At 30.3% G+C, this 26,291-nt stretch overlaps 1 protein-coding gene across 3 annotated transcripts in view; it reads left to right on the forward strand.

Moving 5' to 3' along the window:
- Mol (moladietz) overlaps positions 1 to 26,291 on the forward strand; it is a 46,302-nt gene that overhangs the window by 6,086 nt on the left and 13,925 nt on the right. For 2 of the 3 annotated variants that reach the window (XM_026643882.2, XM_026643880.2), the window contains exon 2: positions 527 to 713. The gene's annotated coding sequence lies outside the window, so the exon portion shown is untranslated. Of the gene's footprint in view, positions 1 to 526; positions 714 to 18,684; positions 18,916 to 26,291 lie in introns of those variants that run through there. The other variant, XM_026643881.2, reaches the window with a different exon arrangement.

Below are 26,291 nucleotides of genomic sequence, written 5' to 3' on the forward strand. Positions count from 1 at the left end.
AATTGCTTGGTTAGAAACATAATTAATGTACTGAGATTGATTAGGCGTACATTTTAAGTGGAAAGGAAATTTGTAATATAGTTTACTATAAGCCTTTATTACTTTGACTTTTGAACGACTAGATTAAAAGGTTAATAAATTCGCCATTATTTGTATATATTGTTGCCGATAGTTATTTTTTTATTGAAAAGGTTATCCCCGAGAGTGGTCCCATTTCAATTTGGTGAAAGAAATTCGTCATAGAGATTCTTAGGGTGAAGTTAGGACTACATATTATATTATTTAAGCATTGTAAATATTGAAATAGTTTTATAAATCGTCATTATAAAAAATTTAATTGACCTTGACTTTAAAAAATAAAAAAAAAATAAAACATTTGACTTTTAGTTTTTTGAAGTGGAGTTTTAAGTTATTTTTTATAAATACATATATATACATTGTAGCATTTAAAGCAGTGTAAAAGAGAAGAAAATAAGTACAAAAGAGTATACACTTTAATTATTTTAACAATATATTTTGTCTGCAGGTTATTCGTGTAAACTGATGTCATGAGAACAACGTGTCTTGTGATTTTAACTAAGTGATAATGTGATTGTATTCTTGGCCGATTATACTTGTGCGTGTGTTGTGAAATGAAGAGTGAAGTATCGTGACTCTGGTTAGCACGTGGAAATGAAAAGAGAAAAGTACAAGAAATCTTTTTTAGGATTCCGGTAAGTTTTTATTTTTTATGTAATAAATTGAGATTGACATTATCATTTGTGAATCCATAATAAGTAAGATCAAATAAATTTTGTTTTTTTCTGTAATGTCTTCATAAACTGAAAACGCTACACAATATACTCTTAAGTTAAAATCCAAGCTATTGATTTAACATTAATAAGAATACCTGTTTCTAACTTAACAGTATTTTTACAACCAAATAAAATTTAAGTCGACGCATTGTTTCTTTCTGTAAAATCGTATTTGAAGATTGTTTTCTTCTGATTGTCGGAAACCTATAAAAATAACTAGTAACCTGGTACGTGGTCACCGTCCAGATCCATTAGGCATTGGCGCCCTAAGCAAAATTAACCATCACTTACAACACCAATGCAATCAACCTTGGAAGCTAAAATGTTATGTTTCATGTACCTGTAGTTACACTGACCACTCACTCACCCTTCAAACAAAAATAAAACAATACTAAATATTGATGTTTGGCGGTAGAATATCGGATGAGTGGCTGATATCTATCCAAACAGGCTTGCTCAAAGCCTTACCACCAAGTAGCCTTCATCATTTTGAAGAGATGGTTTGGAGCTTACGCCTTACGCTTACACATGGCTGATTTTCATCCACCACATGCAGGTTTCCTCACGACGTTTGCCGTCGCCACCAACCACGAAAGCAATTGTAAATACAATTAAGCACATGAAAATTCAGTGGCGTTTGCCCGGCCTTAAACTTGGAATCATCGGATACGATTAACATCTTTTAACCACTGGTCCATCACGGAAACTTGTAAAAACTAGCAAATATCTAGCAACTCAGTCAGCCAAAACCTCTGATTTCAGGGTGTTACGCTGTATCAATTGCGTTACGTCAAACTCTGGCAATATTTGTGTAGTGAAAGTGTAAAAGACGGGCCGTGGACACTAAAGAGATTAATGTACCTACCTAATAAAACTTTAATGATGGCGCGGCGTGTCAATACTCAGAATTAGTGAAAATACAAAGTTAAAAAAATTGTTCCATCAATAGTCATTTCATAAAATAATCATAAGTGCAATATAATAAGGAGTCGATATAGCTTAGTTTATTGAACACTTGATTCTTAATCGAAGATCACCGGTTCTAATGCGGGTGGGCTACACAGTTTTTATCAGGAGCTGTTATGTTATGGAGTGAAAATAAAAATCTATCCGTAACCCTAACCGAAACCGATAAAAAATATGTTTATTATAATTTTGTTTTTGCATAGTCTTAAATAGAGTAGTTAATTGTATTTTAAAGATATTTGTTTTTTTTTTAAATACAAATAGCTAATACTAAATAATAGCCTATAAATTAAGTCAAATTCATGTATGTAGTTTTCTTTAACAATTTCTAAATCATTTAATATCCGTACTGAAACTATCGGAAACAACCCAATATAAAATCCGTATCCGTAACTGTATCTGATATCGGTAAAATTTGTTCATATATCCGTATCCATATCCACCTCCTAAATTACATAATATCCATAATCCATCCATGGTTTTTAATTATAATCGTACTGGAGCCTTTAATCATCTGTTAGTTTTGATTTAAATACCAACATTGTCCATGATTCTGTTTGGCTGCAAAGATAATGTGGAATATGCTGTTTAAATGAATTTCGCTATGGTCATAGCTTTAAAATATACGATTTTTTTTTGCTTAGGGACTATACATTTATTCAGTCACGATCCCCTCCCTCAACTTAATAACTTAAAAAAAAAAAATCTTAATAAATATAATCAATATTTTTTGCAATCGTCTAACGCACACTAAGACATTTTGTAAACACGAACGTCACTCACTCATAGAATTGCACGCCGATACTAGTTAAAATTATAAAATAACGTGAAGGGGCGTGTCTTCGTGAATTAATAGAATTTGCTAAATTTCATTTCCTATTTTTTCATTTTTTTTAAATAAACCAAGACAAAGTTGCGCACTTAATTACAGGTAGGTACGTTATGTATGTTGAAGCTTAGGAAAGACCTCACATTGCGGTTTGGCGGGTAAATGATTTTGATATCTTCCGTATCACGCAAGTTGTTTCAGAACGTTAATCACTGCTAAACAAGATGAATTTATCCTAAGGAAACTTGCAAAATTTATGTTTCATAACATGCAAATCCAATAACACAAGTCTACATATAAATAAACATCACACAAAAATCATTCAATAATATTTTTTACGCTGGTTTCGTATCTGATTTTATGTTTGAACATTTTCATACATATGTTCGCTCAATAGTACAATACAAACCTTTCTCTTAAATGTCAATGAGCAAAAAATTTCAATAAAAAAAGTAGGTCGTTGAAAGTAATTATGTTCGAGTCCTTACACTGAGCTAATGTTAAAGATAAAGAAAGCTGGCTTTCTACTGAAGGTACTCTTGCTTAATAGTGGGCGAGGCAAGGTCGCCATTGTTGACAGCTTTTGTCTTATATTTGCGGCGCCAGAACGATCATGACCGTAAATGTTAATGATATTACTTCGACACCAAGGTAGATCGAAATATGAGCAGTGTCGTGTATATTACGAGTGATTTTATAATAATCATTTGAGTGTTGTATTCATTAAATGATTACGAAATTGCCTTACGAATTACATAATTAAATCATATATTTTTTAAGTAACTGATGTAGGCTCACTACCGCCCATAGACAATGCGTCATTGGAGTCAGAAATGCATATAATTATTTAATTCAATGCCAACAAATTATCTAAAGAAACGCTTGTATGTAACGGTGAATCTGAAACGTTACTCATGCATATCAATGTTCCTCGTGATAATCCATCAATCGCCTAATCGAGATATTTGTTTAAATAATTAATTAAATTCAAAGTGCTGTATCACGATTTGGAAAGTACATGGAATCCAACACAAAACAGAAGGATTAAATTCAAACATTTGATCATAATGTCCGTTTTAGCAACATAGCACGAATATAATATATCGACTTGAATAACGAAGCGAATCCGCATAAATATGTTAATGTTTGATGTATGATTAAAGAAAATATATATTGTAAAGTCTAATTATAAACAAATTGAAAAAAAACAACAAATCTTGTATACAAACACATTTTTTTACCTTAAAAATTAAACACAAATGCTATGAATGAATAAATTAATTAATTTATAGACAAGATACCTCGGGATAATGACAGGATTGTTTATTCTAAAGATACCCTAAATATGTTCAAGTATTTGATGATAAATAAAAAACTCAGAATATAATATTAAATCTTTGGGTAGTCGTATAAAAAGACACAATGCTTCAATGAAAGTTATTAGGGGAGAAGATAACCAACAAATCCAACTGTTCCCTCTGAATCATGTAAATGAAAACAATAACATCGAACTAATATATATATATGTATTATATGTATTAACAAAAAAGTCCAACTACAGAAATACTTATTGCTAATAATTTTAAAATTTACTTGTTTATTACATCTAACCATACCTTTTCATGAGTATCTAAGGTATTAATTAAAATATCATTACGAATTACCTTTTATAAGGTCGTAGATGGCATCATATGCTTTGCTCAAACCACCTTGAACAGTCACCTCAATACTCACCGTACCGAGATCAGTGGCCGACAGGAAGTGTCATGCATAATAATATCTCATATAATTTCCGAGCACGCAAGCATATATCATCAAGCAAGAATTAAGTCATACGATCAAATCTCCCATAAGGTCACATGTAAATGATTCAAAACAAATTCTTATTCATCTACCTATAATACGAGGCTGGCTCACTTTAAAATTATTTCGCCGTAAAATTACTGACGTCGTTACCTTATACAAACTAATTCATGGTGACATATCTTCACCTAAATTAATCCAGCATATCAACTTATCAGTTCCTCGTACTATTCCTAGACGTCCAATTAAAAAATCTTTTTGTACTCCAACATCTAAAACAAATTAAGGTAAATATGCACCTCTTAGCAGACTAATGAATTCGTTTAATGACTTGTTATCTAACGGCGATATTGACATCTTTCATAACAATAAAACTAATTTTATTAAACATTCCAAAAATCTGTTTATTCGATCTCATACCTAATAAGTAATAAATTTAAGTTTTGTTTTTTCTTTTTTATTTTATAAATCTTCTAATTTGCTTTTATATTCCTCAGTACGGTATTTTTTCTTTGTTATCTTAATTTCAATTATTATTTAGTTTTTAAAATTTAATTTTATATTTTATATAGGTTAGTTTGGCTTATATAGTTACCTATCAAAAATATTTTTGAAGGTCAATGTTGTTTACACCTTTAAAGACGTATCACTTTGTATGTTACCCAAGTGAGATATTAATTTTAAGTGCTTAGTTATAAGTTGATGGTGTAACTTTTCCATTAAATAAATAAATAAATATAATCAAACACGTTTTAGAAATATTTGTCTATGGAATATCAATTAAAATATTTTAGTAACTCGTTTAGTTTAATTAGGTAGAATCAATTAAATTAGGTGGACGTTGTATAGACCAACCTAGATGAGGTAATCGTTTATACATACTACTGTAAAAGAGCAATACTGCGTTTCGCTTTGAACAGTAAGTGAATCAGTGCTTACAGGCTCTAGGGCAGTGATTCCCAAAGTGGTCCAGGTGGACCCCCAGGGGTCCACGGGAGACTTGCTGGGTCTACGTAGGCGTGAATAAAAAATGGGGGTCCATAAGATGGTAATGGTGGTCCACGAAAATTTATCTGCTTTTGATAGTAAAGAGCAAAAACCTACCTACATTGTTTTAAGTACCTAACTAAGCAGATAATATTTTAATAAGGCAAGCGACTGTTACTTATCCAAACTTGCGTATTCGATATTACGATCAATTTCGTGTACAGACTTGCAAAGCGCTATCCGCCCGACAATGTTTAATGCTTGTTCAGACATGAACTTGTTCACCTCTATAAATACTTGATGCCAAAGGTACCTACCATTTTTTTTTTCTCTTTTTCATCATCAGTTTGAAAGAATTACTCGTACTACATTACATACTTACACACGAGAAATACTCGTAGGGTTACTAAGGATAGAATTAAAAGCACCAATATTAAACAAATTTAAATTTAGTTCATATTTTAGTGTTTCTCTCAAACTGTGGTTACAGACACATGCCAATAGGTGGTCCACGAGAAAAATAAGTTTGGGAACTACTGCTCTAGGGGCATAATATATTCGATCCTGTGATTGACGCGATAAGAAATATTTTATATGTCTAACAGTGCCAGTGTATGTAGGACATTACACCTTCAAGTGACCCACTGACTCGTTTACCTTCTTAAAAAACAATATTAATAACAAACTTTATATTGGATATTATCATTTTAAAAATAGACTCTAGAATCTAACAGAGATGTTATAAAAATAAAATACTAACCTCACTCCTTAATGTACTTTCATACAAGCGCATACTATTATGTCACGAAGTGTTAATTTTACTGTAGTATCTAATACTACCTATACTGTACTGTCCTTGTGTTATCTAGACCAAATCGATCGTCTACCTTGAAAGGTTTACCTAAATGTTCAGTCTGCGAGACTGTTATGCCCAGATATCATACTATATTTGACAAATACAGCGTTTTCTTTCAAAATAAGGTATTTCTTATTTTACTTCGTAAACAATACAATTTATTTTAGTCGACATTCACTGTCTTTTATTTGATTTTTGTGTGCATAGCTACACGAGTACATTGAAATCACATAAATACGTACGATATCGTTATAATCGTGGCACGTTGCGAAGCGATGCAATAGCGTGTCATGGAATACTATGACGTATTACAAAAAAAAACATATTTTTTCCTAGAAATCTTCTTCGATATTGTTCTATAGCATATCATTTTCCACTAGGGATATTAATTGATCCACATCAATATCATAATTATATGTTCACCAGTCAAAGATGATGATCTTTGACCGTTGAACATTTAATACGGCACCAGCGTAGGAATTAGGATTGCATCGACAGATTTCGCGGGTATATGTTGACCTTAAAGGGACGTCAAGACGTGTAGTTCGTCATCGTACTATGTACAATATGCAACTCCAATTCAGTTCCTTCGTCTAAAATGATGTAGACTAATTTATTTCTATATTCCGTAATGTTAGCAGGACGCAAACCACATGTAATACTAACATTTCTAGCACATTCATAACTCAACATCCTTGCTTTTGTAATAAAACATTTCATATCTCTTGATCACTTAAATGATAATTACATTTTTATTCACAATGGACCCTCAAAGTAAAATCTTGCCGTTTAAATTGAGAACTAATTCTTTGACCTTTATGAAAGGTTACTCTAGCTTGTTTTATTCTCTCATACTTTTAAAATATTTTTAATTTCTATTAAATATATTAAACATTTTTATTGTTAAAAAAAATATCTTTCTCACACGATCGCGACACATACTTCGCATGACGCAAATGATTGCGCTGTCTCTATTGCTTTTATCGTAAAGTTGCATAAATGCTTATCGGCTCTGAAATAAAGAGGCGTGATAGCGTTTTCTACGCTTGTAATTCGTTGGAAAACAATATAATGTCCAGCGCCAAACATTTCCCATGCTCAGCAAGTGTGGACTGTCATTAGTGTTACGCAAGAGGTATATTGGGCGAAGAAAGCGTCGTTAAATGCGTCAGTCATGCGGGTACATACATATCTACGCATACACATCGCAACAAATTGCTGTAAGCATATTTTATTTCGCAATGTATTTAAATAAGCATTGGTGAGTTATGTATATATGTACACAATTAATATAAGAGCGAGGTGTAGACTTTATTAAAAGCCTAATATTTTCATTTTATGATAACATCATATCCCACTTGACTAACCCTTACCTTCAAAGTATGTTAAACATTGTCATTATCTTAAACCTCGACATAACGTCCAGACAGAGGTATTGACACACATACCTTTTTTGTGTAAAGGTCAGAAGCGGAAGTGATATTACATACCATTGCCTTATTACGACCTCGAAATTACAAATAATAAATCACTAGTATTATAAGAACATCTACTCGTTTATAAGAAACAATCATTACTTCTTTATTTATTAATATTTTCTAATATTTTTTCGTTGTTTTCTTGTGTCTACTTATCTCTAAAACTATAAAATATAAATGTCTTCTAATTATTAAAACAAATAATAATTGCAAAACATAATAACGTGGATGCACTTTCCGCAATTTTATTAGTACGTAAATACTTATTTCTATTTATTTATAAATCTATGTCAAACTTAGAAGATACAAAATTAACTCCTAATACAGTTTTGATTATTTATTTATGGTATTTTTATATTTGATAACCGAAATCCCCACTTACCTAATGAGATCATGGGAGAAACTGCTTGCGCAATGTCATACACGCGGCTTGCGATTGTTGCTTGCACTTTCTTTGCTTAGATTTCTAGCCGTTGCACATACTGCAAAAAATGTCTTGTGTCACTGTGCTACGTAGTAACATTCATCTTCCAAATTGCCTAAGCGAAGTTTCTCTTTTCGATTCTATTCAAAACATTATTGACAGAAATTAATATCGATTTTTTTAACTTTTTATTAAATACTAAAATATCATTTCGTAAATATATAAAATAATATTCATTGTTATTTTTTTATATTTATCGCGAGACTCATTCATAAGGCAGACCTTGTAAGATACATTATTCTTATATTTATCGTAGTACATTAGATATAATAAACTAACATACATAAATTGAGGTAATGACCTTACCATACAATATTTCTATTTATAACTTTTTATATACAATCCAGCATTCCACCATGATGGTACTTATATTAATAAATCGCTATGGATATTGACATTCGCACAAAAACCGTACTATTTGAATTGTAAGTCAATCTGACGTCACCGAGCGTGACTGGTTTTTCGGTCGTATCAATTGAGAATCGATTTTAATCATTACCTCATTCCAACAATCGTTCTTCACGATCACGACTGTACACTTGTCACAATACCAAATTTGACAAATTTTCCATATGGTTACAACAAGTCTTTTCAAATACTAATTGTGTCAGTTAGACAAACAATTCCACATCCTTTTGTACACGACTTTGTTTTTACGCGGTAATAATGTAGTGTATTTTTCAACGAGTTAGAACGTTACGAGTGTGTTTCGATCAGCCATAGTTAATTTCCTTTTCACGAGTCATAGCATGTGAATATCATATAATAACGGAATAATTGTGTTTAACTACTTGTTTATATTCTTGATGTGGTATGTTATACATACCTAAGATAATTATTATTGTTCATATATTATATAGTAATATTAATGTTAAATGTGACTATAAATATTAAAACATTTACCTTACTGCAAGCACGTCTGGGTAGATACCATCCACTCCTCAGGTATTCTACAGCCAAACAACAGTAAGTACTCAGTATTGTTGTTTCGGTTTGAAGGGTGAGTAGCCAATGTAACAACCCTTGTGCCTAGAAGGGAGATAACATCGTCGTTCCCATGATTGGAGGCGAATTGGCGATGTAAGAAATGGTTAATATTTGTCTATGGGCAGTTACAGTGACCACATATTATAGAGTAGCCCTTTTACCCGTCCGCCTATATATCATTAAAATATCATACCGCTGATTTAAACGTTCCGCTTTCTCTTCTAGGTAATAGTAATATCATATAATTACTTAGAATAATTACTAAATAAAACTATAAAATTACAAATATGTCAAATAGAAAAATATTAAGACATAATTTTGTTACCAAATTAAAAAATTTGTAAGTAACCTAAAATATTTAAATATATTTCGCAATAAACGTCAATACTGTTGTATCATAGTCAATTACAAACCTGCAATATCGATTCTAATTATAACAAAGAAAATGACATGTTCTATGCTTTACGTGTATAAGCTACTTTGTGTATAATGTTCAATTAGTAGAAGTATAATGAAAATAAAACCGTAGGAAGAAACAAAGTTTTTATGTGTTTTCAGCGACTCTTCTATCACGACTTCCAATTTCAAATTATTCTCTTTTTGTTAGAAACATAGTTTTAGGGTTAGACTCGTATAAAATTGGTCAAGATTATAGCATATTATATTTGCAAAGGCTGTACCACTATAAAAGGTAATAGTTATTTAACACGCCAAAGGATTTCTATGATTTAAAAAAAAATAACGGAACTCTTTAATTATTATTTTGAGTACAGAAATTATACCCGAGGAAATTTTTTGGGGTTGATAAGGATATTAATTTGAATCATTTTTTTGCTGTCGGTTTTATTACAATTTTTAAATATATTGGAACGTATAAAATTAACGAGTGTACCGACAGAACGAAACGTCTAGACATTAGTTGCCTTGACGATGTGACCTCTTATTGACCTCCTCTAATGGACAGGACAGGAAAACCGGATGCTTCCGCGCACCTGCGTTGCTAATGATGTATCTAATCTCTTCTCGTTTTTACCGTTTTTATCTTCAGTTAATATTTTTATCCTTGAAGGAAACAATTTTTTTTTTAATATCATAATATCCGAACACACTGTAAATATATATATCTCATTGGAATATTTTATTCATTTAATATTTGATCATGAACAAGTAGTTATAGATATATTGTAAACTTATAATATTTTTAACTAAATATAAAATAAGGCCTACCAATATATTCATTTTCGAATTTCTTTTAGTAATTATTAAAAGTAAAGTAAAAAATAAATTAAAAATAAGCGTCAATAGCGCAAAAGTTTAGGGGCCGCCTAGAGATGTCAAAAATCGCAGGTCGATCCTGACCCCTGGGGCTATTGTCGACTCCTAACACAGGCTTTAAGATTAAATGTAGTGGTAAATAGAAATATTAGTTACTCCTTATAATGAAGCATCGTTATTATTATTTTTTAAAAAAAACTGTATTTGCGTAATGTGGAAACTTTACTGGTATCCGTCCTACACTTACACACTTACAGGCACTCACATTATATGTACATCAAAGATTATATATATTATAGATTATATATACAGCATTTGTTGAGTTTTAAAGGGGAATGCCCACGCACTATTGTGTATTGTCCCCAGACTTAATAGGAAAAATAGAATGATACTTGTGTTTAAAAATTGTAAAACAGACATCTCAAAAATAAATAAAATATACTGCAAAGCAAACAATAATACCTAAGAATTGTTATGTTATAATGTATTAAGATATGACAATTTATCAGACTGAGTTAAATTAAGCTTTTTTAAATCAAATCAATTTTATTCAAGTAAACTTTACAATGAAGCGTTTTACCGTTTCGGAAAGCAGCCTCTAGCGAGAAGAAATGGCAAGAAACTGGCATAGTTGCTCTTTTCAAATAAACAGATTTACAATGATGTTTTTCAAAATAATTAGTGTCCTGTGATGGAACCCGGGCGATATAAATCCAGGCGATTTTTTCTAAAAATATTCTTTTAATATGTATAGGTAATAAGATTTATTTATTAATTTAGACTTAATTAACTTTTTAAATTTTGTAAATGATAAAAAGATTATATTTCCCGGTCTCTTATTATATATGCGTATACTATTGTCCAAAAACGATCTATGTAACGTACGCAAACGGAAAGTAGGGGTTACAAGTTTATTCTTATTTCTTGTATTAATAGTATGTATATCAACTTTTATGGAATATTTTTGTATATTTAGTTATTTTTATGCTTGAAGTATAAAACATAAATAGTAAATTATGTTATAACTTTACTAATTTCTATTATTCGAGCATATAAAACACAAGTTTTTTACTGGGTTAGGTTAGGTAGGCCATTATCTGTGGGTGATAGTGATCACTTACTATCAGGTGGTCCGTTGACCCGTAGAACATAAAAAAACTCTGTTGGCATCATAAAATATGAACAATATTTCTATTGTACTGACAAAATATTGACACTCAGCTTTTTTTTTCATAAATACAAATTATGAAATTATTATACGAAACATAAGTTGCTTCCGGTAACGCTTGCTTAAATTGGTGCAATATTTATATTTTTAGACACTAAAATGGGTATAAATTTATTTCAGTAGATCGGGAATGGATATTGTTTGTTTTCCTTAATAAATTAATTAATAAAATAAATAAGTCAATTAATAATTCAGTATCAGTATAGAATAAGTAAAAACAAAAACTATTTCATGGTCATTGTTTTCTTAAAAGATATATTAATATCAAGAATATCAAAATGCTATGTATTTTTAATATGATAATTAAACTTGGAATTTATATAATAAAATTATTTATAATAAATTCTTACGTGCTCTTTTGCTTCATGTGCTTAAGAATTGCTTATATTTTTTTTTCGTTTTATTATAAACTTTAAAAAAATAATTCTTCGCAAACTTAACTTACTCTAAATTATTTTTGTTGAAGATACACACATTTTTTGTTCATGGTTTATAACTGAAGACATTTTGGTAAGTTTCATTATTTTTCGAAATTTTATTTATTTCTTAATAATATGTTAAATGTCAAGAATATCATAAATATTACTTTATTTTGTTTGAAACTCTTGGTGATACATTTCCAGAATTAATTATTGGCGTTAAAAGATTAAAGGTACTTTTACTTGGCAACATAGTTTTTTTAAAACCAACATTATTTATTCTACCACCAAATACCAATAATATATATTGCTTTGTTAGAATTTGAAGTTTGATTGAGTCAGTAATTACCAGCACAAGGGACTTAATATAGTCCTTGTGGTTGGTTTGCATTGGAAGTACCTATAAATATGAACTTATTAATGTTTTTTGACACTTTTTATATCTGCAATCGGTGGTAATAACATATTATCAAGTGGCAACACTCACCCGTCTGTCTACCTACATTTAATATAAAAACGAACGGTAAAACTTTTCGAAAAATAATACTAAACTAGAAGATTCCATCAAACCCTATTAAATATTTAATCAGATGTATATAGAAAATTAATTTTCTGTCTAACTCTTTTGTTCTCGTAAGATGAAAAGCTAAGAAATATATTAAATAATCTTATCAATATTTAGTTAAGATTAAAACAATTGCATAAATAATCAGTGAGGCTACAATTAACAGAAGTTTTATTTATTTAGAAGGAATTTAACAGGTTATCATTACGCTTCGGAATTAAACGTACCAGTAAAGTAAATTCTCATTAAAATCAAGACGAATGCTACGTTTCGTAAATTACACATACATATTAACTTTTTACGAAAAGCCGTTTTATGTACAGGATGTTTCACAAGCAACCTCGGTATGGACGTGACTCACTAGCAGATCAGATGTCATAGCACATCCACTACACTGATTTAAATTTAACGCTTAATTGTCCTTAATTTTTGTTGAATGAAACATTATAATTACTAGATATTATATTATAAGTACATCATTGCCGATGCTATTGGGCGATTAGTTAGGCTAATTACTAGTCTATCTTCCTGTATATTGGATAAAGAAATATGTAAAGCTAAACAAACATTTAATGCGTTGGTCTCTAAATATAGTAGTCATTATAATAATATTTAATAAAATATTCAGGTTTTATTTTGCTAATTTATTATACTTACCAAATTAAAATACCAAGATATTGATATGGGGTATTATAAAACATGCACCGTGATCGCAAATTCTTAAATTAAGGACACGTCTGCAGAGTTCATTCACCACTTCTCTTAAAATAATGAGCATCATTAATCACTCGTCTTAGTTAAATAATACAACTTGATCAACGTTAGTAAAAAATATATAATAAATTTAAAAAGTTCATAAAATATTTCTGTTTTATGCATTACATAAGCAAATAATTAATATCTACCTTGAACAAAAACTTTAATAGACAAGCTCGTGAACCGTTCGTTATTTTTTTGTAGAAAAGTAGATTAGGCACAGAGGACCACCGGATGATGAATCCCATTTTTAAGCCGTAAAAAAATATACGATAGAATCCTGTTGTGTGGATGGTACCAACCCGGATCTATCTCGAATATAATATATTTTATCGTTTTCGATATAAAGTTAATGTAATTTTGGACAACAAAATGAAAAAATCGTTACTGCACCTAATTATTTATTTAAGATTTATAGTTTTTTTATTCGAATAATATAATCCTCACTTGATATAAAACAGTACAACACAATCAACATACATACATATACATACACATACTAACTCTACATTTTTTTATCATTTATATATTCTTGTATTGTATGATAAGCTTGGAGTAAACCTCAATCGAAATCTATTCATACTTTTGTACCAATCATAATAAAACCAAAACGTAACCAATATGGGGTTGACATAATAGTCATTAAAATGCCCAATATGATCTGCTAATCGACGTATTTAAATATTAGGCAATAGTTACATACATTAATTTATTTTATGGCGACGAACAGATACACTTACTTTATGTTTCAATAAATGTAAGGTCAAGATGACGTAATCAAAGTAATAAAACTTCTGTCATTATCACAATATATTTGGCCTTAATTATTTTATAAAACTTATTCATCTTGAAATATCAAGATATATACTTCAAGTGATATTGCTTGAAGATTAACCTTACAATGCTAAAATACAAAGGTCATATTTACTCAATTAAAGATAAATAATTTTCCCTGTTTTAAAACTACGAACGAATACTTACAATATATACAACTATGTGATTGATTTTTATTTTACTCTGCCTATATTTTAACAACCTCCTAGTTCTTATAATTTATACCATGCTTGAAAACATTATAAGAATCTGGGTAACCTAAGCTACCTATCGCGCTTTGTTTCTTTACTTACCAATAAATGGTGCTTAATAAAAATACTACACATTTAAATGATAACATACCTAAGTTTTAAGCGGCATCAACAAAGAAACTCCTGACCTTAAGCCCGGGACGTCCCACTTGGGTTTATTTTATCTTATTATTTGTAAATGCTCGATGAAAAGTCAATAAAGGTCCTCATTTGACAACTATATAACAACTGACTCAGCACCACATCATTGGTTTTCCCACTGGCAATGCTTCAGACAAAGCAATACCGCTCTGTAACAAAATGAGGAGAGTAAATCGAATCTGACATAGTGTGCTAAATCTTAAAAAACATTGTTAGTTGCATTATCTGTTTCACAGACAACAATAAATGCTTGAGAAACGCCCATCGCTTGTATTTTTTTTAACATATAATCAGCAGGCGGACGAGCAAATGGGCATTTTGATATCCCTTGTGCCTAGTTACATTAGCTTACCCATTCTTCAAACTGGAATAGAACATTGATAGAATATGTGATTAGTGAACCGTGCCTACGTAGAAGGAAGTGTTTACTTTAATATTTTTCTTGTTACAAAATATTTTGTCAATATAGTTTAGTAATCTGATATTGTTAATATCGTATAAACAATCATATAAATAAATCAGATATGTAGTTCTGAAATAAAATCTATTCTATTTAAATAATTAATCGTCTGATCTGCTCCGTACAGTAAAATGATATGACGTGTTCTATAAAGTTCCGGAACGACATCCGTCTCATTGAACTCTTTTTATTAAGCGATTTTTTGCCATCTCTCTCTACCCGCCGGTCATTGTATTAACGCCCTTTTGGTAAATTATAGATCGTTGACCTTATTAGTCTTGGTTTCGAATTCATTGTAGAAAGCTAAATCACTCATTGGATAAAATAGCATACGATAGTGGAAATATGAATTCATATAATATATTAATTTGTAATAAATATATTTCAAGATTTATTTTGGGCATAATTTTAAAGGCTTCTTATTCTAGTTTCTTGCTAATTGACTTTTTTTAAAAAGTAATGGCCACCGTGTCGCCCATCGAAGGCCTCTCGGTTTCTCTTAAGCATGCAATTAATTCAAGCACAAAATAGTCTAATGCAATCATAATATCGAGATAATATTGTTAATTAATGAATAGTAAGTTTAGGATAATTTATTATTTAAATTAAAAAAAAAACTGTTTAAACCAAAAGTAATTATTAAGACGACAGAAACATTAATCCGGAATCTCAATTCTTGAAACATTTTTCAGTTGCTAATAAGTAATTTCTTACTGTTAATGCTAATAAATTGTGTATTATTATAATAATGTATTATTTATGTATGAAACATTTAATAAATTTATTATAAATATAACCTTGCAATTGTTAAATAAAAGGAAGTGAATTTTAATTTCATATAGAAGACCGCCTCGCATGTGGCAGACGCATTAATAAAAAGGTCATCCACTTGTGTCGTTTAAACTTCCTGTACTTTTGCTTTTTAACAATTATCTCTTTATTAAATTAATTTAAAAATAAACTTTTATACTATTTATATAGATTCTGAACCAGTGCATAGTACACTATTCAATTTAAACGAGACGTATTTCCTACAAAAACCTAACTCAGTTATGAATACTTTAAATTTGATTTTATAAAAATGATTGTCATATGGCTTTTAACTGAACCGATTATGTTGAAAGTTTGCACAATTATCCTTTCATGTTGTTTCTGGTATAGTAAACATGGAGGTACACGTGACCTATAACCTATTTTTTTTATTTAGAAAAAATTAAGCGGTTTTGCAACGAATTCTGTACATTCAATAGTGCATTATAAACAGATAAAAGAGAACATATCAGACTCTCCAACACATTCTCGATTCGTCGGATTTGCCAACAACCTGCTAGTGCTCCCGTTATAAAGTGGTTATGTTATGTTTTTTATTCTTATGTTTATAAATAAACCACTTAACATGTAATCACTCTGACGCAACAAAATTCCAATTATAATCAGACTCCATGAAAGGAAGTATTATAATTGAAATCATTGAGAACCGCTAACGGAACTTAATTTTAAGGAGATTTTTTTATTTACAGAATAAAACAGTTCCATGAATCATAAAATGTCATATTATGTAAATGCGTTGTTCGTCGTTGGATGCGCTTTTTATTGAGATCTCTTCGTTTTTTGCGTAATTCGATAATTTCTTTAACAGTAAAAAAACGCAGATTACAAGCATCGCAAGTATCGATTTTTTTTTTTTGATAAAGTTAGGCAGTGAACACCTACTCGATAGTAAGCTAACTGCCGACCGGTGCTTAGAAAATCGTTCTTTAAATAAAATTAATGATTTCATCTTAATAAGTGATCTAACAAGCTTTTAAATAAATAGTCCGCTGCAATGACTATTTTAATTTCCGATGCGCTATATGCAGGTTTTTTAGTGGTATCCGTGTTTCCTCAATATTATTGAGTACACAGTCAGTAAAAAAACACATCTTATAAAAATCAATTTCTTATAGAAATTGTTTTGACGATAAAGTAAATTGGGATAAGGAAATTCAATAACACTTTGAAAACGTTACAAATTTATTAAGTCAAAATTGCAATTCTATTCCACAACAAAATATGACTATAGGAACTTTTAAGAACATGTATGCATGTCAGTTACTTTTACATTATTTGATATATTCAGACCTGTTCTTAAGCTGCTCTCCGGACGACTTAATACGGGACATTGATTACTTATAGATATATTCTATAGATATAATACGACTTTAAAAGTTCTCAATAAACAGAAATAGAGTGCGATCTGTGTCAGTAGAGTAGCTCAGCGCCTGAATAATCTGTAATCAATAATCTCCCTGATAGAAAAAATGCTGACTCACGCTACCTGTGACGGATCCAAAATAGCATATGTTCCACTGAAGTGACTCATAATGTATATAGTTTGTGGCTTGAGTACCAATTTTGCGTTATTTCCTTTTGCTTCCATAATTCGAAGTCGATGCGCGGCATGCTGATCCCTTAGTTTTGCCCCTTTAAGATTTTTTATTCTTGATTTAAGTAATATTTGGTTCTTTTTAATGGCAAAAACCGTTTTTCCCTCCCAGTGGTATTTTAAAGGAAGTTATTATTTATAATAGGATAACTTGAGTTTTTGAAAGTTTATTCAACTTTATTCGTCAATACGTATTAGGTGTATTTATTGAAGAAACAGGTAAATCCTATGCGGCAAATAATTATAAATTTCATCATGCCGTCTTCGTCAAAGACCACCGTGCGTCATGCGTCATCTATACGTGAAACCGTACACGCCTGAGCCCGCGCCGACCACCACGCGACGTCGGCACCGACGCGACAGTACCTACATGTTTGAAAACACGTCCTCAGGTGTCCATTGAAACTTCGATAAACTGCTTAACATTTACTTGTAATGTATCAGGCAATGTGTTTAGAATAACATCTGCTAAATCTATACATATAATAGAACTGCAATAGTATTGTCATTTGCTCATGAATATTGTTACAAGAATGGTAGAAAGTAGTTAATATTATTTTCGTAACAATCGCCAAAACAGTTTTTGTTATTTCCTGTACGCCTATGCACGCATCACACAGAGATTAAAAAAATCTTTTAACTCTATTGTTACCCCAGTCTAACAAATACAATACTTATGTCTCATGAATTATTCAAATCTCTTAATAAAACCTGCTAATTGAAAATATTTTCATTACATATTGTTATTTAAAACATTAAAAAAAAAGTCGATTGAATTTAAAACTTATAGCTTATTTTTTCATTTATCGAAATTAATATAAATTTATAAAAACATTAGTCAGTTTCCTTTTTTTTTTTATTGTTGTAAAATTATACATTAGTATTCTAAAAAATTGGTAAATTTTACCAGTAAAAATTTTCAACAAATATTCTCTGTCGAAATAGCCTCAATATACCTCGTTCATCGTCTGTCACGGAGATGCACACTGTCAAAGCAGTCGTGTCGATTTCCGCGCGATACACGTAATGAGATGAGAGGAACGAGCGAGTCGTGAGTGACAAAGGCGACGCAGATAAGCCTCGCTACGAACTACGTGAGCCGCCAGCGGCCGCCGGAACCTTGAATGCTCCTTCCCTTGATATAATAATAAACCGCTCAGTCCGGTCCGAACCTCTATCGACACAACACGATACGATTTTACAACAATACAACAATATTCCGCGTATGAACAATGCACCCCGAACGACTTCCTTCCCGAGTGATATTTGTGCAATAAAGTGCACTTTTCAGTTTGTTTGTATTGTGATGTTCTGTGCCAATATTTCTTGTGCCATATTAGGATACAAATAAGTTTTTACGAAAATAATCTTCGAAAGGTAGGTATTACCAAAATATTTTATTTAGTTAGTCTTATATACCCGCGGCCTGTATATATTTATATATTATATAGTTTTTACTATCTGATTTATGAATAGATCAGAGGAACTTGAACTTGCTTTAAATATTTGCGTTTAAATGAGTGCAAGATAATATTAAAATAATTTTAATTATCATAACAATTTTATATCACATAAAATGTACATGATAAAATGTATTTAAACTTGCAACAACAAAAATATAGGCTTTATTAAAATATACGTACTATAATAAATCAAGGATGAAATATTAAAAGTATTATCTCCTGTATTAAATAATTGACAGTAAAGAGACCAACCATTCATATTCATAATAAATACGATAGTTGGTCTCTTTAAAAAAAATACATATGAATTGATAACCTCCTCCTTTTTGAAGACGGTTAAAAAGATATGTAGAGGATGACCCAAAAATACTACGTCATTGCTTACTTTTGCTTTTGCTTGCTTTTAGTTTTATTTGCCTTTTAGGCAAAAACAACAAAAAATAATCGCATAGATAAAAATACTTTGTAATGACGAGATTTTGAAAATAACAGCTAGTAATTATTGTCCATTGCAAGCAATACACATTACTAGACGATTTCTGAAATCCTTTTATCCGACGTTCGAATTTCCACAAGAAATTATGGAAAAGTTGCAACTCCGACCGAATTACTTTAGGTTTTATTTATTAGCTTGATAAGAGTATGTTCTGGTAAGCTTTATCTTTAAAGTGAGCAAAAAAAAGCATTTAGGGCGAGATTAAGTGAACATTTCAAGCTGAACAGATGCTGAGGGAATTAGTTTTCCGGGAATAGATCTAATGAGCCTAATTGATCTTCCGGTTGTGTGTTCTCAAACTAGGCCACATTCTCACTTACAAAGTCCTTAGATTGTTTTTCTTTTTGTTTTAATTTTAATTTATTTGCTAATTAACTTGCTTAATTTAAGCTGACGTAACCGTTTTCAGTACCATTTCATAGTTTTAATTAACAAGTGTCTATGCGCAATAAAAAGAAGAAGCTTACATCCTTTCAAATTTAAGTTTTTTTAAGCAGCAATAATCGTTTTCTTGAATTATATTTATAAAACCTAACAAAATTAGTATTACCGTAAATGGCTGACAAAAGGCCTTAAATAATATTTATATTATTATAAATGCGAAAGTTTGGATGGAGAGTATTTGTTACTTAATCACGTCAAAACGGCTGAATGGATCTAAATTAAATTTGGCACAGAGATCGATTATAGTCTGGAATAGAGCATAGCTTACTTTTTATTCCGGAAAATGTACCTAACATCTGCACCGCTCAGAAGCGGTTGGAGCCGCGGACCGAAACAAGTTAAATATAAGAATCTAAATAATAAACATCGCGTTCTTACCACAACTATATACTATATGAAGTAGTTGTTCTTAAATTAATAAAGTATACAATTACTTGATTTGTGCCTACAATAAAAAAAAACCGGAAAATAATAAGGGAACGACAATCATCGCAACAATGCATATAATTATTATCAAACACTTGCAACATTCGGCACAAATGTTTACAATGGCTGGTTTGTGATACCGTAACAACAATTCAGTTTAATTGTCGCTTAGATCCGAGCAATTCTTCAAAAAGGTCATATCAGAAATGTCCGGCTGGCCATTGATCTATACGGTCCTCGTATATAATAAGGTATAGGTTTATTCTAACTAGGTTTTTGTTAACACTAGCTATAGCCTATACCAACCACAGGAGCAAATAATAAACAACTTTAACATTGAATTAAATTGACGCGATATCATTGGTCGAGATCTTTATATATTCATTGTGGTTTCGCGTAAAAATGCTGTTTTGAATGTCGACTGACTTGTTATCGGAACTTTTTTTATAAGTAAAATTAAAGTGGATATAAGTAGTTAAATAGAGTAGTGTTGTATTATAAACAAAGATATATTAAACAAATACTGTTTTTAGTGCATAATATAGTAGAGCTAAGAAATCGCCTGAAATATGGAATAGGGTATATATTATATATCAACCAATCAAACATTTTTTTTTAAATCCTTAAACTCTAATGAAAATTTTATTGCATAATTTTTATTTTGTAAAAGTAATAGTTATATATTATAATTGAATTACATTTGTACAGACAAAGAAAACTAAAATTACAGCCAACGATAAATCAAAAATAATAGCATGAAGTGTCAACTATTGATCTTATCCAACGTTGCAATGTATTGTGTTCACTCTGACAATGACCAATCGTAAACTATATTATTAAGGTAATCTGTAATTGAATATGATTTTGAAAGCTATAACTAATTTGATACTTGAGAATTAGTCTTTCTTTATACTAAGTCGAAATACAAAATTGTGTTATATTAAATTAAATACCTACTGTAAATTTAAACTGTACTAGTAAATTTATTTGATTGACTAAAATTCCTAATATTCTTTTAAATATTAGATTTAGTTAAATAAATATTTCAATAATAAAATCAATTACAGTTTTAATTGTCGCTCACGAACTTGAAACTCGTGACTTCAATATAGATGAAGGCGACACAACAATAGAAAATACCCTTCACTCTACATAAGCATTATTATATTTTTACAAAGTTTATAATCATGATTTATTTCAAATTGCGTTCTGTATTTTGTTAAATATAAATGTAGAGCCCCGATATACATATGTACATAGGTTACAATATCCTATATTACGTTTTTATTTATCTTTGAGTATAGTGCGTTGGGGTAAGATCGGAATAATGGGTTGAGAAGAGGAACGTACGTACGAATTAACGAACGAACGCACGTAGGAATTGAGCACCTTTTTATTGACTTTATTCCCCAGACAATACAAGGTAATAATATTGCTTCTATTGTTAACATAAAAATGGACGTATCAGCCGGAAATTCGATCGGTACTATCTTATCCCATCCCAACGCACATACTGTATCATAGTGTGGTATTTTAGTAACTCTTAATTCGGCGATATTACGAATAAGTTTAATTGTATTTTTAATGTTCTCCCTTTATGTAATAAAAAATATTGTTTTTGGTTTTGTTAAACGCGTTCCTTCGTTGAAAACGTTTGAAACTTTTGTATGTGGTTGCAACAATGCTCGCGAAGGTTTCTGAAAGGCGCGCAAAAAGTATCGGAAAGTTTTTCAAAGCACTTTTTTTACTAGGCATAGGCATGCTTTGAAAAATAATAATATTATTGTTCATTAAATTATTATTATTACTGCTATATATACCAGTAAAAGATAAGTCATATGACTTATCTATAGTTATTACATTAATAGTTCGTTTAACAATAAGCCTACAAAATGTATTACATAATTGATTTAATATAATACGAATATTTATAGTTAAGAATATTTAATAACAAAGCTATACGTTTTAGTATTAGATTTCATTTATTTTAAAAGGTTACTTTACGCGCTTGATTAATGTCCTTCGCCATAAATGGTCGACAATAATATTAACAATGCGCCATTTAATTAAACTAATTAGTATGAATGTAAAATGTTTTAATGACTCGTTCATTCAATTTACTTTTGTATAGCAACATAAAAGTAATAGCGGTGACGTAAAAATAAATAGTACCTTTTATTTAATGAATATTAAAAAGTAATACTTTAAATTCATAATTCATAGTAATAGTCATTCTTGTAACGAAGTCGAACTTTAACAGAGATTTTCTCACGTCGTACTATTGACCAGACGTGTGAATTATCGACATTATTTCAGATAGACACGTTTCGCACAGTACCCTTCTTCTGGAAGAAAAGTGCTATGTAATGAATTTCATAGTTCCCTGGGCTTGATGGGCTTAGAACTATCATTTTTGGGAAGGGAGTTCATTTATCCTGCTCCATTATTTTGTTCAGTTTGTATATGAGTGCAATCTTTCAGTTTCCTAAAGAAAAAAAACTTATATTAATATCGAATATAATAAGACACTAGATTAATATCGTCGTTTATAATATTAATCGTGTTTTAATACATAGTACTATGTATTAAAACACGATTTAATTACAATTAGAAACAAAATCCAAGAGGGCCGTGTGACAAATGATGGTCAAATCAGGTCTCTAAACACTTATCTGTTATCTTGAGAGTCCTCAGTCATAAGGCAGCGTTTATATATTAAATAATAAGACACGTTTGAAAAATTAGGTGAAAATCATAACAAAGTAAGCAGATATAACAATTCTAAAATATCACTTCGCATTCGTTACATTTTTGACAGTTGGATGCCAATGATGAACGGACGTATTAATCTGTCCGTCAGCTTAATCACTTAGCAAGGTTCCCGCCCGCTTTGTTAAAACCTTCGGTAGTGACAAAATCGTGTATATAAAGTTTTTAATTACTATTATACTTATTACTCTTCAGATAAATAATCATTGTTTGAATATGTTAAATTGAGGATAAAGAATAACAGTGCAAATAGAATTTAAATGTTAACTCTTGGATAGTAATGGTTTTTTTTTTGTACATAATATAATATACTTTATACAAGTACACACAATATAATAGGTACATGCTAAATTTTATTTTCGAAATTATATTAGAATAATATTTGGTTTAAAATTAATATTATATCGAAAATTAATAATCAATAACAATATGTATGTATTTAAAAATAAAGGTGCACCATTTCGTTTATTTGCTTTGTTAAGCTGACTGTTCGACTGATAAGTTATTGAAATTGAACTTTTTATAATTAATCTCCTATATACGAGCCGACATCCAAGGATTGTTAAGAATCATCACTGTCTCATAGCATCTGTGTGATTATTCACTTTAATCATCACATCTGCATTTGTTTAGGATTGTTTTAGGATAAATTTAATCTAGATTTTATTTTCCTTATAATATAGCATAACTAAAATAAAATAAATATATAAGTACTCGATAAATTGGAATGACACGGTGTAACTCGTTCCAACAAATTTTAACTAACGAAAATAATAAATACTTGCACTTACAACGATCAGTTAAGACGTCTTTGCCAATACTTACGTATAATAAATGAGTAAACAAAAGTTTAAGTATTAATGCAGAATAGTAAAGTGGTCGAATGTTCGTCACGCAGTGGCCTTACAGTGACCTCGCGGCACCGCGTACCATCTAATACACGAACTCGCTCGTTGGCGGAAATTCACTAGGAAGACGTAATACAAATGCCATCATTACATACTTGTGATTTCTAACTCTCGACAATTCCAACGTTATCAAGTGTTTTTTTCACATTATTCAGTAAAGAAATAATAAATGCAAAAAAAATGGTAATACAAGTTTTTCTTAAATACCCAATGCTTTATACCTTTTTAAAAATGTAATTATAACTCTTTGAAATGTCATACAGAGAAGATTTTATTAGACTATAGACTTGTATAATGTTTCTATATAAATAACGTTTTTCCTATACTGCCTTATTTAGATGTGAGAACCGACGAGTATCTAATGACTATTAAGAATATTCAGTATTTGCTAAAGTAAGTAAATAGCTTTCTAAATTATTCTTTCATTCATAACATATAACTGCTAAACTATAATACAATGGGCTGATTTTGATGAACTATATTGATTATCTTCGAAGATTTTATATCTATTTATGAAATACGTGTTTAAGTCTTAAGTAAAATTTAGTATAAATTATTACATTATATATTCAAAAAGAGGTTAATAACGACCACTTGCTTCACATATCATTTCCATTGCGTGATTTACGTTCACTCGTCTCTGTTATTCAAGTAATAATGATTTTCGAGCAATAATAAAATTTATATAGTGCATTCTAAAGCGATTCGTAATGATATATTCCGGTTGTGTAAGAACGGGTAGTGCAAGGTTGCCCACTTACCTACCATTAGCAGGTTAGTTAGATTTTATGCATTTATGCATCTATTTATAAATAATTCTCACTTCTTAACAAAACTTTAGCGTCCGCCTTACGGAATGAACTTGCATACGTGCATTAACGTTAAAGTTACATCAACATGATAAAATGCAATGTACAAAATATGTACAAATTAAATATTATTAAATATTTATTTATGATCACGGCGCTGTATAATAATAAATAGAAGTCCGAGTGAACAATTAGCCAGTAAATCTCGAATTAATTCTGTACCATTTGGATATTCGTGAGGAACTGTGCACATTACTGCTCTATAATATTTCCAATTAAAATTCTCTAGCCATCGTGGTCAATTCGTTTAGGATGACTTCATTTTACTGTAATAAGAAGTATATATAATTTTATATCGGATGGTAATGAGAACATACAGTAAGAGATGGTGGTGGCAGTTTTATGATGACGAAGACTCAGACAAGTTCCTATGTTCCTACTTATCTAAAGTGGAATGAGTATTCATTGATTTTCATGTTCTCATATTCTCAATGTCTAGTTTAATCGTGTCATATGAGGATTCAAAAGAGTTTAACTTAAGTACATTAGTCTACTTGATATTTAAAACATATTTTAATTTTGATTTTCTTGCTTAATATATTATATTATTTATTTATTTTCAAATAAAATGTATCAGCAGAAAATGTCAAGGTTGAATAAATTGAGTCAAATAAATTGTCGGTATTTAATTAGTTTTTAAGAATCTTAGTAAGCAGCTCAGAGTAAGCTCTGAAGCCTCATTGTAGATTGTTTAGATGACATTATAATAACTACGCGATTAATGTTTAGTGTGGGATTATGTGATATATATATATATATATATATAACATAATCTTGTATATATATATACAAGGTGAAGAAATACTGCCGCAAACCCGCTAGCAATATTAATTACATAGTCAGAGACGTTATCTGCTCAAACGGGCCAGAATTCTCTTAATTCTCTTTGTGTGGCTATCAAACTAAATATCTCATTACTGGGCCTTGGCTCGAATACCGAATGTCGGTAGTTATGCTAGGCTGTCATTTGAGAAGGTTGTACTAAAGCACCACTCAATGCAAACTTGTTACAGTGGAATTGAAGCCCACTAATGTCAGCACCACTCACTTGAAAAATTACCGGTCGCACCGATGCCTGTGATCCATTTATCCACCTATTTGATTTATGATTACCGCGCTGAATAAGCAATGGAAGTCCGAGTAAGCAATTAGCAAACGCTCTGAATGTATTTTGCGAAATAGATCCGCGTACCAAACTTAGATTTAGCTCCGTTTCAAGTGATATTTAACCAAGCGTACCAATTGCACAAAATGCTTTGCATCGAAAACACTATACAAGATTTAATATTTTCTCTAATCTGATGCTATGAGTCGTGCCGGTTAGTAATTTCCTAATACAAGCTGTTTCAACTCGAAGTACACAAGTATTAAACAATAT

The sequence above is a fragment of the Vanessa tameamea genome, chromosome 13 (genome assembly GCF_037043105.1).
Source record: "Vanessa tameamea isolate UH-Manoa-2023 chromosome 13, ilVanTame1 primary haplotype, whole genome shotgun sequence".
Taxonomy (NCBI): Eukaryota; Metazoa; Arthropoda; class Insecta; order Lepidoptera; family Nymphalidae; genus Vanessa; species Vanessa tameamea.